Genomic DNA, 6,285 nt, shown 5'->3' on the forward strand with positions numbered 1-6,285 from the left:
GTTTTAAGCCCTGCACGTGTTATGTATTTGTCCTAATGCGCTCCCTCCCCTTGGTCCGCACCCCCGACAGGCCCAGATGCGTGGTGTTCCCCTCCCTGTGTCCATATGTTTTCATTGTTCAACTCCCACTTATGAGTGAGGACATGTGGTGTTTGGTTTTCTGTTCTTGTGTTAGTTGCTGAGAATGATGGTTTCCAGCTTCATCCATGTCCCTGCAAAGGACATGAACTCATTCTTCTTTATGGCTGCATATTTGCTGCTTTTGAAGATACAATTTATTTACTGTAAATTTCTATAATTTAATTTTCAGTAACGCCTCATTTAACAACTGCCTCACAATATTTCTTTTTTTTTTTTTTTTTTTTTTGAGGCGGAGTCTCGCTCTGCCGCCCGGGCTGGAGTGCAGTGGCCGGATCTCAGCTCACTGCAAGCTCCGCCTCCCGGGTTCCCGCCATTCTCCTGCCTCAGCCTCCCGAGTAGTTGGGACTACAGGCGCTGCCACCTCGCCCGGCTAGTTTTTTTTTTTTTGTATTTTTTTAATAGAGACGGGGTTTCACCGTGTTAGCCAGGATGGTCTCGATCTCCTGACCTCGTGATCCGCCCGTCTCGGCCTCCCAAAGTGCTGGGATTACAGGCTTGAGCCACCGCGCCCGGCCGCCTCACAATATTTCTGAGAATGTAACAATCAGCTCTCAGGAGACAGTGTGAGCCAGCTCCAGCACACCACTGCTTTCCCTCTTCCTCCCCACTGGCTCAAAGTCTACCCAGTCTTCAAAGTCCAACCAAAACTCTAGCATGCTAGAAAACCTACCAGGGACATCCTTTCCTTCCTTATTGCCAGAAGAAAAAGAAAATCTACCACGTACAGTCATGCATCGTTTAATGATGGGGATTACCTTCTGAGAAATGTGTTGCTAGGCAATTTTGTCATTGTGCGAACATCATAGAGCATACTTACACCAATCTAGGTGGTATAGCCTGCTACACACCTCGGCTATATGGTATCACCTATTGCTACCAGGCTATAAATCTGTACTGCATGTTACTGTACTGAACGCTGTAGGCAACTATAATCCAATGGTACTTGTATATCTAAACACAGAAAAGGCACAGTAAAAATACTGTATAAAATATAAAAAATGGCATGCCTGTATAGGGCACTTACCAGGAATGGAGCTTGTAGGAATGAAAGTTGCTCTGGGTGAGTCAGTGAGTGAGTGGTGAGTGAATGGGAAGGCCTAGGACATTACTGTACACTATTGTAGACTTTATGTACACTTAGGCTACACTAAATTTCTAAAACATTTTTTTCTTTCTTCAATAATAAATTAACCATAGCTTACCATCACGTTTTTTACTTTATACACTTTTTTCCTCATTCTTTTTTAACTTTTGACTTTTTTGTAGTAACACTTATCTTAAAACACAAACATTGCACAGCTGCACCAAAATATTTTCATTCTTTATATCCTTATTCTATAAACTTTTTTCTATTTTTAAAGTCAAATTTTTTAGCTTTTTAATCTTTTTTTTTTGTTAAAAATGAAGACACAAATGCACGTATTTGCCTAGGCCTCCACAGGGTCAGAAGCATCAGGGTCACTGTCTTCTACCTCCACGTCTTGTCCCACTGGGTCTTCAGGGGCAATAACATGCACGAACCTGTTATCTCCTATGATAACAATGTCTTCTTCTGGAATACCTCCTGAGGGACCTGCCTGAGGCTGTTTTACAGTTAGCTTTAAAAAAAATAAAGTAGACTGAGTATACTCTAAAATAATGATAAAAAGTATAGTATAGTAAATGCATAAACCAGTAACATTGTTGTTTATAATCATTGTCAAGCATTATGTACTATACAGAATTGTACGTGGTATCCTTTTGTACACCGGGCAGCACAGTAGGTTGGTTTACATCAGCATCACCACAAACACATGAATAATGAGTTGCACTATGACACTGGCTGGCTACAATGTCCCTAGGCAATAGGAATTTTTCAGTTCCATTATAATCTTCTGGGACCACTATTGTCTATGCAGTCTGTATTGACTGAAACGTTATGCAGTGCATAACCCTCACACCAGGCCTTCTTTCGACCTAAATCCTTCCAAAATCCTTCAACCCTTTTAGCTGACACCAGTCCTTAGCCCTTATCTTATACTATTGCTCCATGCTGTCTTTTGGTTTGAGTCAATCTGTTTCACCAACATTCTTTTTTTTTTTTGAGACACAGTCTCACCAACATTCTTTTTTTTTTTTTTTTTTTTTTTTTTGAGACAGAGTCTCACTGTGTCTCCCAGGCTGGAGTGCAGTGGTGTGATCTCTGCCCACTGTGACCTCGGCCTCCTGAGTTCCAGCGATTCTCCTGCCTCAGTCTCCCAAGTAGCTGGGATTACAGGCTCCCACCACCACTCCCGGCTCATTTTTGTGTTTTTAGTAGAGACGGGGTTTCACCATGTTGGCCATGCTGGTCTTGAACTCCTGACCTCAGTTGATCCACCCATCTTGGCCTCCCAAAGTGCTGGGATTACAGGTGTGAGCGACCATGCTTGGCCTGTTTCCCAACATTCTGACCACCTGTGAGGACAGGGAGCTTGCCTAGTAACCTTTGCACTTTCTGACAATACTTAGCTTCATCTTCACACATGTGGCACTTGATACTATACTATTGATCTAGTTGCTTTTTGGATGAATTACTCACATGCAGTTGTAAAATCTCCATTTGTCCCCACCTCATAAAGTTGAGCACAAAAATACCAATCTGGTTCCAGGTGAAGGGGAGTTTATTTGCCTAGCTCAGACTGCTGACTTCAGGGGCTGCAAAATTTGCTCAGCATGACCTTGGCATGCGCTGTTCACATCTCCAGACTCACTTTTTTTGAAAAGATCATCTCTGACTCTCAGAACCCTGGCAGCCCACAGGCAGGCATCATTACTGTACAGCATTCCTGCCTCCCTTGGGTCACCTCATCCTTTTCTTAGGCAAGAGTTCTGTCTACCTGTTGAATTTTGAATGAAAACCCAATGGACAGAAGCTCTGCACTGAATTCTCTATTTTGTTCCTTGCTGAGCCTCCATGAATGTGAAATACCAGCACAAAGGGGAGAGTCAGCAGGTAGAGATCAACACTATCCATATTTAATGGAGAGGGAGTCTGAGTTCACAGGTAGAAATGCCGAGTTAGAAGAAGGCCAAGTTCAATAACTTGCCTGTGCTCACTGAGTGAGTGTCTAGCAAAAAAGGAATGAATATCTTAAGACACACTTCCATGATTTATGCTTTAACATAGCACCATCATTTTAATGCCTGAGGAGGAGGAAAAAGAAAACAAGCAAATAAGAATAGGATGAAATAACTACTGGTAATCCGAAAATGTCCCTCATCTGCAATGGAGTACAAAAGAGGGGCCAGGGGCCCACATCCTTCGCCAAGAATCTGAGCTCTCTGTGACTTGGCAGCCCAGACTCTCCAACCCAATTTCTCTTTCCTTAGGAGGAAGACACGGAAACACTCCCAATCTCTACCCTCTGCTAAACAGCCAAGGTTGCAGGGCAGAGCTGCCTGGAGCCCGAAGCACAGTAGTCTCCCTAACGGTCTCCAAGAGTGTGACTTTCGATGTGGAACCCACAGTGATACTGGCCAGTGGCTCCCACAGTGGCTCTTGGTAAGGCTCTCCCAGTGACTGCATGTCCCAGCTTTTCCTTCTCCGGGCCCAGTGGTTTTTGACATCTTCCCAAGGAAGATGGGAAGCATGATCAGTAACAGTGGCTTCAGTCACAGCGTCTGCAGTTCTCAATAACTATTCCTTCCAGAAACCCTCTTTGGGGTTCCTGACATCTCTCATGCGTCTCCAGCCTTCTCTAACAGGTGCCAGGTTTCTCTGTAGCTGGGCAGCCATCTGTTAGCATCAAATACACAAATATGTATATTCTTATAATAACCACATCGACAAATGAAACCTGGGTCCCATCATCACTTCTATTCCTAGTCACATATACTCCTTTTGCATTGGACATAGCAGTACCAGTGAATATCACAACCCAGAAAGATCTAACAAATTCTTAACCTATGTTCAGTCAGACTATAGGTTGCATTCTTGTTCACATAGCTGCTTGCTTATTCAAATAGTTGATCCATTCTCCAACCACCCTGATATTTATTGAGCATCTAGTATGTGCCAGGTACCATAGCATGGGGGATTAGACCCAATCCTCCAGGTCAAGGTGCTCACGGTCTGGTAGTAATAATGATAATGATAATGATAATAATAATAATACTGGCAAATACTGATAGAATGTTTAGTATGCACCATTCCTCAGTAGCATGAGATAAATACTATTATTCTACCTGCTTTACAGATGAGATAAGCAAGGCTCAGAGAACTTGAGTTGTCCATATTCACACAGCTAGGCAAGTAAATAGACGACGTTTCATGTCATAAGCCCATAATACAGGGAAGCCCCACGTGCATGGAGCATACTCAGATTAAGGTGTGATTCAAACCTACCATGCTAATATACCCGCATTTAATTCTAATTATCTATGTACTATATACAGACATCTAATTCCAGGATTTTTCAGAGGTAATTAAATGTTAAAAAGAAGGAATACTTGTTTTAAAGAGAACGCCACAGGGAGGCACTAACAATAAAAATGAAGTGTTCATTTCAAATGAGAAAAATGTTCAGTTTTAGGGTTAGTGTGACCTGTAATTTACATGTGTCTTCTAGTGCTTCTGGCAAAACTCATCCCTCTTTCTGGAGAAGTGGTCTTTACAGTGATGAATTAGAAAGGGCCAGAAAGATTTGTGATTGCTAAAGAACTCTCAGGAAACCTCTTCAAAATAGGAAAGACCCGACGCTTGGAACCAATTTCCTTCCATGTGGAAGAAGGTCTGCGGACACAGACAGGGGAGAGTCTTGAAGCAGCCGAGCCGCTGTCGACACTGTGGTGCCTGCTGAATGTCACCTCCCTCTGTTATGCTAACACTGGCCGTTTTATTCACCCAAAGGGATGCCAGGTCTCCTTACACTGATCTTTCCATAACTGACAGAGGGCATTTGAACCTAATCGTAGGACCAGCAGCTTGAGATGCTTAATAAATACACACTCTGGCTATAGCCAGATGATGAGGGATGATACCAAATCCCTCATCAGCTCTCTCAATTCAGAGAAGAAGAAAAATCAATACGCTGCAAACCCCCCCAGGTTTTATGGGATTGAAAGAAGTTCTTCTGCTGACATATTTGGCCGTTTGTTGTGCTGTCCTGGAGAGGCAGTCCACGGTTTGGTTTCCGTCGTCTTTTGATATTCTGCTTTGGCGATCAGCTAAGAATCCTCACCATGATGAGAGCTGAATCCTCCTCGTGGTATTCTTCCACACGCGTTTGGGACATGACAGAAGTTTTTCCTGTCAGAAGGAACAGAGGATGGTGCCAAAAGGAAGCAGCTTCATGAGCTATTGGCAGCGATTCCACACTTATCTCTAGAAGAAAAGACTTAGCTTCCAAATGTGCTTTTGCAAAGCAGTAATTCTTCATTGACATCTTCCCAATCATACTTTCCTTAACTACAAATAGTTAATCTTTTTAAGTAATAAAGGACATTTCACTAAAATAATACTTTGTTTGATGCTAAGAGATTTTGGGGCTTTTGTCAATCTGTTTGAACTGAAGTATGAACCACTGTCTCACTTTGGCTTTAATTATAATTCCTTGCCTTCCTGGCCTCTGGCAGATAACGAGGCATTTTCACATATATTTTGCTATTTTATTCTTCAGACAACTCAATCAAGTGATTAGGTCAGGCATTATATTCCTTAGTTTGAAGATGAGAAACTGATGCTCAGAAGGGTTAGGTATATCTGAACCCCCCAAGTGGCAGAGCTGGGATTGGAATCCATGTTTTCTTTGCAGCACATGCAGATATGCAAACGTGTTTGTTTGAGACAGGGCCTCACTCTCTTGCTCAGGCTGGAGTGCAGTGACACAAACACAACTCACTGCAGCTTCGCCCTCCAGAGTGCAAGAGATCCTCCCACATCATCCTCCCATGTAGCTGGGACCACAGGCATGCACCACCATGCCTGGCTATGAAAAACAATTTTTTTTTTTGGAGGAACAGAGTCTCACTTTGTTGCTCAGACTGGTCTCGAACTTGTGGGCTCAGGTGATCCTCCTGCCTTGGTGTCCCAAAGTGCTGGGATTGCAGGCATGAACCACCACACCTGGCCTCAAGCGTGGTTTCTTTTGTATCATATATTCTGATATTTATTTTATTGTATTG

At 43.0% G+C, this 6,285-nt stretch overlaps 1 long non-coding RNA gene across 1 annotated transcript; it reads left to right on the plus strand.

Moving 5' to 3' along the window:
• The first annotated feature begins 3,496 nt into the window (after nt 1-3,496).
• Nucleotides 3,497-5,616, plus strand: LOC141407007 (uncharacterized). Its single transcript, XR_012413704.1, has 2 exons — nt 3,497-3,664; nt 4,731-5,616. It is a non-coding gene; the product is annotated as an uncharacterized lncRNA (long non-coding RNA).
• The last annotated feature ends 669 nt before the right edge of the window (nt 5,617-6,285 follow it).

This window comes from Macaca fascicularis, chromosome 6 (assembly GCF_037993035.2).
Source record: "Macaca fascicularis isolate 582-1 chromosome 6, T2T-MFA8v1.1".
NCBI lineage: Eukaryota > Metazoa > Chordata > Mammalia > Primates > Cercopithecidae > Macaca > Macaca fascicularis.